Raw genomic sequence first — 12,645 nt, 5'->3', positions numbered from 1 at the left:
GAGCGTGACCCTTTGTGAAATCTGACGTTTGACTACGTCGCTCCAACTATGCCCAGGGGTCGTACCGTCGTGCGTATGGGGTCTTACCGTCGTACTGAAGGATTGTACCATCTTTTGATGGGGTTAAGGAAGTATGTATAAGTATGATCTTTCGTAACTTCCCAGGATGAAATACGGGAATGTTCTCAGAGCTTTACCAGATTAGAAAATCGATACAGGGTAACCTGAGGTTTCTTTATTGATGACACCACCAGAAGATTATGATATGTAACATTTGGCGTAATATGACTTTTATATCACGGTTCTTCCTTCGTTTATTGTCTAATATATGGTGATTGTGAGCCATAACCAAGTAGTCCGGGGTATGATCTGCGAACTTAGCATTTTGGAGGGTTTCCCCACACCCCTTTGAATATTATAGTCAAAAGGAACATATGTAACACATTGCTTTATGAAACGATATTCAGGTATGTCTTAAGTATATAATATATTTTGACCAGTACACACAAATGTACATATGTCTGTCTTTGTTAGTACTGTATTTACAGTTTGTAACTAAAGAGCGTACGTTTTGTTTTCATGTTTTTTGTTTTGTTTCATGCTTGTAAGTCGTTTACATATTAGATAGAGGCTGGGGAAGGGTTTGTATGATATTGTGTTGATTCATTTGGAACATTCATATAATTTACACATTTTTAACGCTCCAGACACTACCATACTAGTGTGAATGCTAACTTGGAAAAGATAAGAACATTAAATACTACCCTTTGTTTGGTAAAGTCGTGAGGTTAGAAGAAAGATCATTAACGCACGAATATTAGCAGTTCATGGACTGCATAGTGCTGTTCTGCTGAGAGTGTTCGACACTAGGAGATAGGCAGGCTTGCCTTACCAGCCTGCCACTCTTGTGTTCCCGGAGGTGGCGGAGGTGGTGTTGGATTTAGGCGCCGGTGGTGTAGTTTGATGAACGCTCTCGCTTCGGTGGTCATCTAGAGTGTCTGTCAAACGCTGTCTCCAGATTAGAACAACGAACAACACTTGCAGTTGATTCTCTCTCTCTCTCTCTCTCTCTCTCTCTCTCTCTCTCTCTCTCTCTCTCTCTCTCTCTCTCTCTCTCTCTCTCTCTCACTCTTGTAGGCTGTTACATACACGTTGCGGAAACACATCCGGTACAGTGGTCTTTTTTTTTCTTTTTGCTTGAACTTGTAAGACAACTTCCAACACACACACACAAAAAAAAATGCTTTATTCATTTATTCCTGGGCCAGAGGTGGAGAGTTATGGATGGGAGATATCGACTGCTTCTCCATTGGGTCCCGGATATCCAGGTACAGCTAGACATACCCCAGGAAGTTATGGCATTATTGGAAGGCTTTGGAGTGTGCGTATAGAGCTAGTGTGTTCCTTGTCAGTCAAGCCCGTGAACTGGTATCCTCCGGGTCATGACAGAAAAAAAAAACATTGGGAAATATTCCACTAACAGCACTACCGCTAGAGTCGATCGACATGAGTCTCCTCGCGCTCAGCGTGCGTATATAATCTTGTATTTTTTTTTTATTTTTTAGTCGTGCAGTTGATGTAATGCCGTCAGCCCTGGCATGATGATATAAAGGTGCGAAGAGGAAAGTTAGGACCGTGTTTTGAGAAAGTGTGCACATGCGTCTGGAGTGCTTTTATAAGCTATAGGTGTGAGGCAAGATAACGCTCGACTGACGCCAGCGTATTGATGGTCCTGGCCTTCAAACTGGCTCTGGAGGGCTTGGTTCATGTCGTTGGCGATCCTACCAAAGGATCAAGAGAAGTGAAGCGCTTAGCACCCGTTCCGGAAACGCCAACGATGGGTAAACAAAATATTCGGTGGAGCCTTTGTGAAACCAGTCGTTATTTTAGTTATGCTGTTTTGAAAATATTAGGAATATTTACCATGTGTAGAATTATAATGATCCGCGTTTTGCACTGGCACTTAGAAAGTTTTCGCTATTATTATTATTATTATCAGGTATTCTTTTTTTTTTGCCTTTTCTTCCTCTTGATTATTATTATTATTATTATTATTATTATTATTATTATTATTATTATTGTTGTTATTATTATTAGCATTAGTAGTAGTATGAACATTATTGTTTTAAATCTATAACGTTAACTGTAAATTTTTATATTTTTGTGTGCATCTTCTACTTTCATCGCGCACAAGGCGCACAAGGTTGTTTGTACAGGATTGCGCACTGTTGCATAATGCTACAGCGAAGAGAAACTCTTACTAGGGGTGATAAGTAGACGACATCCGGTAGGTTCCCCAAAGTCTAGAAATCTCTGGAAATACTATACGTGTTCGAGGGAGTGAAATGGGTCACCTGTTGACTCGGTGGGTCAACAGGTGGTTAGTGTAGTATTGTGTGGTAGGCATTGTATATACTCGTTCCTGTAGATATTTCGTGGGAAAGTATCAGACCCAGTGAAATCGGGTGGCGCTTCCCTTGATCTCGTGAACCCAACATTGTTCTCTACCTAATGGTGCGAACGGTAGTGTGGTGAAATGTCATCTTGTGTCTGATGAAATCACTGGTCTCTCCCAATCCCTTGCTTGTCGACATGCACCTCCTAACGAGCGTCGCTACAGAAGCAGTGCCTGCCTCCCTCATTGATTGGTCGTATTGTTTTCCATGTCCTTCAATTGTACCATACTGTACCACGAAGCCTGTACAGTCAGGAAGCTCACTCCTTAAGGAGCAGAGACATCTTTTTTTTTTTTCTCTCACTGTGTAAGGCATCCGCTCAACAGGTTGGGCTCACGGGTGTTATGACAAGGAAGTACTACCCCTTCTGACCTATGGAGTGTTGAAGTCATGCCTAGAACCGTCTTACACCCTCCGTGTCAGTAGCGTATAGACAGCAGCCACCTACGGAAGTACGACGCTCCTCATTTAATCAAGTGTGGTGAAGTGATGCCCGGAACCATCTTACATCCCTCCTTGTCGGTAGGTTCGACACAACAGCCGGCCATGGAAGTATTACCCTCCTGAATTTTGCTCTGAGCCATCTCACACCCTCCGTGTTGGGGTTGCTAATCTTACCGCCGTGTAATCACAGTTAGTATACTAAACGTATAGTATAACCTCTTGGTCTTCGTTTTTGAGACCTGTCTTCACACTCGACGGCATTTTATTTTCCATTCCTGCCCCACGCCTCTCTTTTACACCACTCAAGTCTTCGATGAGCATTCATAGTCCTGACTAAAACGCATAAAAAAAAACCAACACGTGATTTCACAGAATACGTTGAAGATTACTTGTGTTGTAGAAGTAGTAGATCGTGCGGCACACTCGTAGGTATTGGTACAACAGGAAGGGGCACTTGACGCTGACAGATCCCACTACCTTGTTACGTGTTGAACTGCGGAAGACTTCCAAAAAATTACGTCACGAAGGGGTGTGTGTGTGTGTGTGTGTGTGTAGACGTGCTGACGATGATTTCAATCAAGTGACTCACCGCGTAAGGTTAATACGTCCGGTTTTTTAACGAGCTTCACCATCTGATGTGACCTTATTTGAGCATGTAAGTCTTATCGGAGGCCCCAGCATTATCTGGGCTAGAGGATGTGTGAACATCCTGTCGGCCCACAGCAGCTGCCCGCCCCATCTCCAAACCCGTGTATGCCGCTCCACACCGAGAATGATCATGTATTACACCTTTCATTACCGTATACATGACTCAGCCTGTGTATGACGACGGTATACATGACTCACCCCGTTTTTCGTGACGGTATACGTGATGTTTATGATATGTTTTACATGATGTTATACTTTAACCCGTGAATGATATGCTGTGATGAAGGTATACTTTATTAAAACCCGTGGAAGATATGCTGTGATGACGGTATACGTGACTAAACCCGTGTATGATATGCCTTCATGGCAGTATATGTGCCGTACCGTATGTGTTTTCATGACGGGCATATGATGCCAGGTGTATGATATGCTTTCATGAGGTTATACGTGACTTGACCCGTGTATCATATGGTTTCACGACCGCCCGTGTAGGATGTACGGTTTACAGATTCTGGTTTAATGTGGATATTATTTACGGTGCATCTGTAGTGACGGTTGTAGACCTGTGAAAATGTATTTTGTGTTTCTACAACCTGGTATTAAGTCCTCATGGACGATACAGATTCCAGATATTTTGTTTTTTTTTATCAGAGTTAACATCGATTGACTAGATTTTTGTAATGATTTTTAGTTAAATGTTTTAAATGATCTCTCTCTCTCTCTCTCTCTCTCTCTCTCTCTCTCTCTCTCTCTCTCTCTCTCTCTCTCTCTCTCTCTCTCTCTCAAATATATGAATGATTTTGATTTTACTTTTTAAAACATCCGTTTAGATTTTTAAGAGACCGTCGCCAGAATTTGCTTCACATCTCGTGTGGCTGATCTTTGTGGTAATCGAAGGTTTACATGATAAGGTTGGCAGACGACGGGTCAGTGTATTGTGCACGGCCCGGTCGTATATGCTGATGTGATGACCATGTCCCGGGTGGGCAAGTTCCCGTGTTGGGTCTTGGGGGGAGGTGATGGCTGGCCCAGCTCTCCACGACGGAGAAGAATACTTGGGACTCCAGAAGCTTATAGGCTGGGCCTTGTAAGATATACGTGGTTCCTTCCCGTCGTTAAATGATGTGTACGTTAGGAACTTGCCATTACATGGGCTAAGTCAACTATTCTCCTTTTCTTCTCCATTTATTTTGCTCTTTTTTTTTATTTTCTTATTGCTGCGTCTGGAACTGACCTCGATGAGCACTTACATCCTGGAGATATATAAGAAACGATAAGTTTAGCAACCATTCCTATCGCTTAGTCTTCATTACCAACCCCCGTTTTCTCGCGAAGAGTGTACACACACGATCGCTTGCGTGATGTGTGAAGGCATTGCGTAATACAACGGATAGTACCAGTCAGGGGCATATGCGTGGACACGAATGTTGTAGAAGTGATTGAAATTTTCCAACCTGTGGCATCTCTTGGGAAAAACATAATTCCTCGCCGTATCCGCCAGCACGAGGCTCGAGACATGGGTAAACCCCCATTGTAATGGATTTACCTGATGACAGGAGGCTGGTTAGTGGGTCATCTTACTGTTCATGGCTGCTCAGTGAATGGGCTGCTCGATTAAACAGTTTGGAGATAGATTACTGAAGTTTGGAGATAGATTACTGAATTAGTCAAGTCAACACCATGGTAGAGTTTTTAATTGTGTAACATGTTGCTGAGGTATACTGTTGTCGGGTCCATACCAACTTTCGGTGTTTGGAGTTGGCCAGGTCGTAGAGTTGCTAGGAGTTAGCCAGACTGTAGAGTTGCTAGGGGTTAGCCAGACTGTAGAGTTGCTAGGGGTTAGCCAGACTGTAGAGTTGCTAGGGGTTAGCCAGACTGTAGAGTTGCTAGGAGTTAGCCAGACTGTAGAGTTGCTAGGGGTTAGCCAGACTTTAGAGTTGCTAGGGGTTAGCCAGACTGTAGAGTTGCTAGGAGTTAGCCAAGTAATAGAATTGCTTGGAGCTCGCTAGGTCGTGGAGTCACTAGGAGTTCACCAGGTACTGGAGTTGCTTGGAAATAACCCAGTTGTGGAGTCACTAGGAGTTAGCCAGACTATAGAGCTGCTGGGAGTTAGCCAGAGCGTGGGGTTGATTCGAGGTTGGTAGTTGAAATGGATGTTGGCTTCTTTTTTCAATGATGTTTCAACCCTTGGAGCTCCTAGGAGGGTACAATCCATCGATATGATAGCTTGGGTCTTTGATTTGACGCATGCTAGCCTAAAGGCGATAAGTGTGATGTGTTGCAGGTGTTCAAAAATTGGCTTCTGGAGGTTTTCATGAATTAGTTTTTAGAACTCTCCATAAATTAGTTCTTAAAGGTTTCCGTAAATTGGGTGTTGAAGGTTTTCTTAGAATACTTTCTGAAGGTCTCCATGAATTAGTTAATTGGATATTTCCATGAATTAGGTTTTGGAGGTTTACTTAAATTAGTTGTTGAAGGTTACCATACATTGTTCAAAGTTTCCATAGATTAGTTGGATTCCATAAACTAGGTGTTTTCATGAACACTTTTCCTTTAGGTACAGTAAAGGAAAAAAATCGTATAATTGTCGTCTACAAAAAAAAAAAAAAAATCATTGTAATTGAAATTTTAAGTGAAATGTTAAGTGTTTAGCCATCGTAGTCTATGATTACAGGCTGGCTAAAAAGAAATATCCTGGCATGCAACTGCGTAGGAAAGAGAATCAGGAAAATGTACACATTCGTTTTACGCACGCGTAGACTGCCTGGGCTTGAGTGTGTGCATAACGCGTCAGGCAATTTCTTAGCCTAACGAAACTTAAATCTCACCCCCATAGTAACCGTGATAATTATACGAGCCTCACCGAAATTGATATTTACTTAATATTTCAGATATAGGTGGTTGATGAAGACTGTGTTCATCCTGAAAAAAAAAAAAAATGAAGCAAGACATTCTCTATCGTGTCGGATCCTGCCCGTGGTGGCGCCACTCTTCTAGATCTTTAGATCTTTGATGTAACTTCTGGGGAATTCTGAGGAATCGTTTTATTTACCGCTGTATCGTCAAAACTTGTTCTTACTGATCTTTCTGGTTCATTTTCAGTTGAAATTTCACCGTTCTCCTAATGTTACTTTGTGAGATATCCTGAGATTTTTGATTCCCGCGAAGAGCGAGCATTTGGGACGTGCATGCGTCGTGCTGTTCGTTCGCTGGGTCTGTTGCTCGTCCGTGTATTTTTTTCCGTCTGGTCGCCGCGCATCAGCTATATAACGTGTTGACCATATTGGAATGAAGTTCGAGAGGATTATGTCTTCACAGAGGAGCATGTCGCGCAGCACATCCCTGGTCCTGTCGTTGACGTCAAGGTGGGACTTAAGGTCATGACCTCTGGACTGTGTGGCATCCTGGCTAGACGTCTCGCTGGACCTCAGGGTAAAACCCCGGCTGCTCTGGTGCTGTGGGAAGGCGGCCTCCCATACCCAATCACGGTGTGGCTATATATATATATATATATATATATATATATATATATATATATATATATATATATATATATATAGTTAAGAAGGGGTTGGGGTGGGGAGGCGTTAAAGAGGTTAGGAAAGGCTGGGAAACAAAATGGTCCTAGAATGTTGAGCTCTGTTTATGTGTGTTTTTCCCACTTATTCATCCATCACTTAGCTCTTGTATTGGTGTTTAGAATGGGTAAAAAGGAAAGGGCTAGAAGGGGAGAGGTGCATTTAGGAAACGGATGTTCGATACAGAGTGTCCAGATGTATGGTGTAGGTTTTTCTGAGGTGTCTGGGATGGTTTGATGGATGCGTATTTTTGGTGCCTTATTTATATAACCCCGGCATAATGTTTGTTTGTTTGTGTGTGTGTGTGTGTGTGTGTGTGTGTGTGTGTGTGGTGTGTAGTGATGGAGTTGTTTATTGGCTTAGGAAGGATATTCATTAGCTAAGCTAAGCTTATTGTATGTACATCATTGGTTTGCTGGAGCTTCGCCTTGTGTTTCAAATTCGTAGTTGCTGTATTGCATATATGTTTCCACTGTCTTCTGGTTTCTGTTCTTCTTTTCGTGTTGTTCTTTAATGTTTCCGATGTCGGGGTCTTGTTCGTGTTTGAGGAATCGTCCGTGTTTCCTTCCTCTTAATGGTTTTCTTATTCTTCTAAGTGGTCATCATCATCGTTGCTCGTCCTGCTCGCTCTAACCTTCGTCACCCACCTCCTCCCTACTTTTACCCAGTATCATCGTTCCTCCTCTCATTTCCCTCCTCTTCTTGCTTCTTAAGTCTCTCTATTCATATATCACCACCCTCTCTGCCGCTGTCACCACCTCCATCATTACTAACAACATTACCACCACTGCCAACAGTAGCAATTACTAAAGCCCCCATCACCACTACCTCTGCTTCCTCCTCCCGTTGCTTTAGCCTTAGGTGTCAGCAAACATATGTATGCTGACTCGCTAAATTTAAGCTAGCTACGTTGAGCGAGTCATGCGGTGCTAGATGATGCATAGTATATTTGGTGACTGTTACCTGCTTACTATAACTTGGGTTAACTTATGCCTAAATGTAATATTAACTCCTTGAAAAGGAAGTTAGGGAAGTTAAGAGCAGGATGGCGCCCATAATCATCGAGCATGGTGATAGGGGGTGTGATGCCTTCGCCTTTGGTCTAACCCTTCCAAAGGCCAAACCATCATCATACCCAAGCGTTGTAGCCTTGTGCTTCAAGGGTCGAACTGCCGTGTTTAGGGGTGATAAGTTACATACACATATACGTTATGTGTATTATTATGAAGCTATTCATCATGTTCATATCGTTTTCTCCAGTGTGTTCTTGATATTTCTGACCATAAGCTTGTCCATTTATTATTTGCATTTTTGGACAAAAGCTGTGGCACGTAAAGTTTATACATTTTTCCTTTAGAACTTTTGTTGGTACTTCATGTGTAGTTCGACTTCTGTTATATGTATTATAAAAGGATGATCCTGTCTTGTCTGTCTCTATGTAGACACCCCAAGGAAGTTTTCAAACGCATCTCTACGATCCTCCATGCTCAGTTCCCAATAATTCATCCATTTCTTTGGCAGGATAGAAATCGGTGGCTGTTGAGGTTATTTTTTTTTTAAGCGAGAAGGTTGTGCCAGCTATACAGAAGGTTTGAAGACGGAATATGATGGTGGTGATTGGTTGCACTATTGAAAAGTGCTATTTCGCCGTTCTGGGAGGGAGGGAATGGTTGTGGTGGTGAGGGAGGGTGTGGTGGCCAAGGTTGAAAGGTGTGGTGTTCGTGAGGGAGGGTGTGGCAGCCGGTTGCATGAACGATCACACGAGGGCTCGAATCTGCGAGTATTTTACATTCATCTCGTCATAGTAAAGAAAACGTGGCTTGAAAACCTGTCCATCGTTTCCCGCGGTAGTTAGCTAGCGTCATGAACAGACTTTCAAAGGCCACATTCGCTCACATCCATTCTCTATTTCATAAGCAAAATAAAATTGTGCAGGTTGATAAGTTAGCCCTTCATGTACAAACTGAAGTGGTAGTTTTGGCTTGTTTTTAGGTTTTTCATAAGTCATTTTATTTCAATATTTCTTTTATTAAAAACTTAGCATCACTGTAAGTGAAGAGGTTAGTCGGTTTGACTCATTCCATCTTAGGTATTGGATAAAGTTCAAGAAGAAACAGATAGTTTGTTTTGTGTTTAATGTCTCTGTATATTGTCAGTTCATTATTGTTGCTGCTGTAATGAAGAAATACTTTAAGGAAGTAGAAAGATAAAGAATGACTGGCTTCCAGTCTTACCAGGACAAACTTGTAAACTCAGTGATGAAGGAAATGTTTGAAGGCTAGAGTCGGCTGATCGGACTTAGAAGTTGATACGGAACAGCTTCTGAGGAAGAAATAAGAACCGTTGTAATCGACGCTTCTGTATAGGCTTCCTTTGGAAAAACACAACAGGAAGCCAGTCAACCTTATCTACTCATTGTTTACTTGAAGGTGACATATTTTTAATAATCGTGTGAATTCCAACGCCATTAAGTTATTTTCCAGAATCATTATCGTACATATAACGTTCAGCCAATTTCCAGGAAAGGCTCACCGTTATTTAGCTGGTAATGGCTTTTGGACATCAAATAGCGGACGGGAGAGGACGCCGAGGGATTGATACCATCAAGCTAAATCAAGCTGAGCTCAGAAGGTTATCCAGACTGTTATATGTTCCTGAGATGTTTTGACTTGCAGTTACCATAACCTGATGTAACTTAACCTCTCATAACCAGATCTGGCTCTAGATCAAAACCACGTTACAACCGAACAAAGACTTGCGTTACGTGAAATGCATAGATCGTTTCCTTTCTGAAAATCCAGCCATCAGTACAGTACCAGGAGGGGAACATAGGGTAAACAGGCAACATCTGACTGGTCTCACGGCTCTTGTGGCCAGAGAAGAATGTTCATGTGGAATATTTTTAACAGCTGTATTTATGATAGCAGACGTTAGTGAACGTCTTCACAACACTTCAGTGTAACCCACTCTCCCTGACAGAGTTCGCTCACATGTGAAACTTAAGATTGGGTTAGTCGTATGGACGTGGCAGTTGATATATTAATCATTGATTGCATTTCCGTAATTTCAAAATTGTCCGTGTTTGTATGATTGACTCATCATTATGACTCACAGAATACCGTTGTATGTAGGTTTGTAGTTCTGTTAAAAGGAAAAGAAAAATTATTTGTTATTTTGTTGAAGCCATATCAGTGCCTTGTATGTTTCTGTCAGTTTCCATGCCATGCTGGGATCATCTGCTGTTTGATCATTTCCGTTTTTGACCTGTGCGCTGTGTCATCCACTCTGATGGGTCGTTTGTTGTTTTCCTTTTTTTACGTAATTTGTGTATTGTTTATGATTGTTGGTTAGTTTGCCTTTAAACGACACCGTTGTGGCAAACAATATTAAGCGGTTAAACCATCCAAATGGTCAATACGAAGCTTTCATTGATCTTACATCATCGTAAGATGTAGCTATTTTCATGATTTTATGCCAGGCATGAGAAATCTATGGCGGGAGAGAATGGTATCACAATCTCACAGTCTTTATAGATCCGAGAAAGTGAGGAGGGGCTTGAAGAACAGGATAATTGTTGTAACTGTAATGAATCCCACACAACCATGACAGACAAGCTTTGGCACACGGCACAGCGGATAAGTGAACGAACGTCAGAGGCGCTTGCCCCGCTTCTTGGTATAGCCAGCGTCCGCAAAACGGGTTGATCGACCCTACGGATTTCTAGATATTGCGACTATGTATGACGTCAGTGTCCCTTTACTGACCTCTCAGGGTGCTTTTAACGGCTTAGTATTGTATGAGTTGCCAATGTTGTTCAACAGCGTAATAAAACATGTCGATGTATATAATCGATGTATATGATTATTCAATGCATTTTTTTTTAGTATTGTTAAGCAAGTGGTTCGTAGTATTTTTTGATTTGTTCTGCATCGTATATATATATATATATATATATATATATATATATATATATATATATATATATATATATATAATTGATTTATTTGTGCATGCGTTGTCCCTGTTAGTGTGTAGTTATTTTTTTTTGTAAATGTTCCCTTGTTAAGTTTTGTTTATATTGGTATGACAGATATTTCATCTAGTAAACATGTGCAGTTCATGGTTAAGGTAGGGGACTGGAGATGGGGTCAGTGCTCTGGAGCCCTGGGTATTTTTTTTTCTTTTCTTTTCTAAATCCCACTTAATCCTATTTCTAGATGGTACTGAAGGGCTCCTTGCCGTTTCTTAAAGCCCGCATCGCGCTTTTAACCTCTGAACTTCTTTTAATAGCAAAACATAGACTCCTTTGCCTTTATATAATAAGGTCGCTCGATACATTAAAAAGGAATGAGATAATAATTCGAGTGATGGCGAAATATTTTTATATTTGATAATTGATACTTTATCGATTATTTTTTTTCCCTTCCTTCTACGCTTATAGTGTGAGCTAAAAGCGGCTGTGCTTCGAGTGTGACTCATTGCTATCCTTATTTTGGATCTTTTTACTTTGTTCTAGAAAAAGGGGGATGGGGGGGGGGGGGGTAAGCCGGCGAGGGCCCGTGCTGGCTCTCGACGCCCGTGTTCATGGTCGTCACACCTGGCGACACACAAGGTTGCAGCAGGCAGGCAGGTTTCTGCTGGACCGACCTCCTCCTCCTCCTCCCATCTCCCCGACCCACTCTCCCTCCCCAAGCGGCAGCATTATTTCTGTGTAGCTCGGCCGCGCGTGATCCTCGTATGGCATGTTCCTGCTATTGAAGTTAACGTGGAGCCCAACTCGGAATGTTGGAGGAGGATCAATTCTTGGTGAAAGGAGAAGTGGCATATAAATAAGCAAGCTGTTTTTCTTTTCCCATCATCATCATGTTGACACGTTTCTTCATTTTTTCTTTTCACAAGGGAAGGTTAAGCCATTTCCCGAGTGTTGCAATGGTTTACTCTTTGTTTGCAAGTGCGGAAGTATGGGTCTGTATGAAGGTGTTAGGAAAAAAAAAAGGTTTTCTGTATTGACAATATTAAAGTATAGGATATTGCATTTGTAAACCGTGACCCAGCTACCCACGTGTTCACGGTAAACATGTTCCACTCTCTCTGTTCTTGACCCCAAGAAACTTGAGAGTTGCTAAGGTTCATTTTCTGTCTAAGGGTTAGTATGAGTATGAACTGTCGGGTGTTCGTGTTTTCACCCATTGCCTGGAGGAACTAGCATTAAACATGATTTTTACTATTAGCATGCCAGCACGAATGTATGTAGCATATCGCAGTTTCAGAGCCAAGTTAATATGGTTGTCGATAGTATTAAACGGATGATGGTAATTGGCTATTGAACAATGGGTCACCAAAACCACCCGGGAACATCTGACAGCTGTTTTGCTCCACTCCCACCCGTCTCTCTACTCGCAGAGAATGGCTCTCTGGCAGTATATCTAATTCATGATTGTATTCTTCTCTTTGGTTCTGAAATTATAATTATTCAAATAAGGGAAGTAGCTCTTTGCCAGTCATGAAAGGAGAGTGCT

General features: G+C 41.9%; 1 protein-coding gene across 2 annotated transcripts in view; it reads left to right on the top strand.

Annotated features, from left to right (window-relative positions):
• Positions 1 to 12,645, top strand: part of LOC139748346 (tyrosine-protein phosphatase non-receptor type 11-like) — a 131,796-nt gene that overhangs the window by 41,403 nt on the left and 77,748 nt on the right. The window lies entirely within an intron of this gene.

The sequence above is a fragment of the Panulirus ornatus genome, chromosome 5 (assembly GCF_036320965.1).
Source record: "Panulirus ornatus isolate Po-2019 chromosome 5, ASM3632096v1, whole genome shotgun sequence".
Taxonomy (NCBI): domain Eukaryota; kingdom Metazoa; phylum Arthropoda; class Malacostraca; order Decapoda; family Palinuridae; genus Panulirus; species Panulirus ornatus.
Note: the sequence above shows the minus strand (reverse complement) of the source record. Positions and strands in the feature narration are given on the sequence as shown.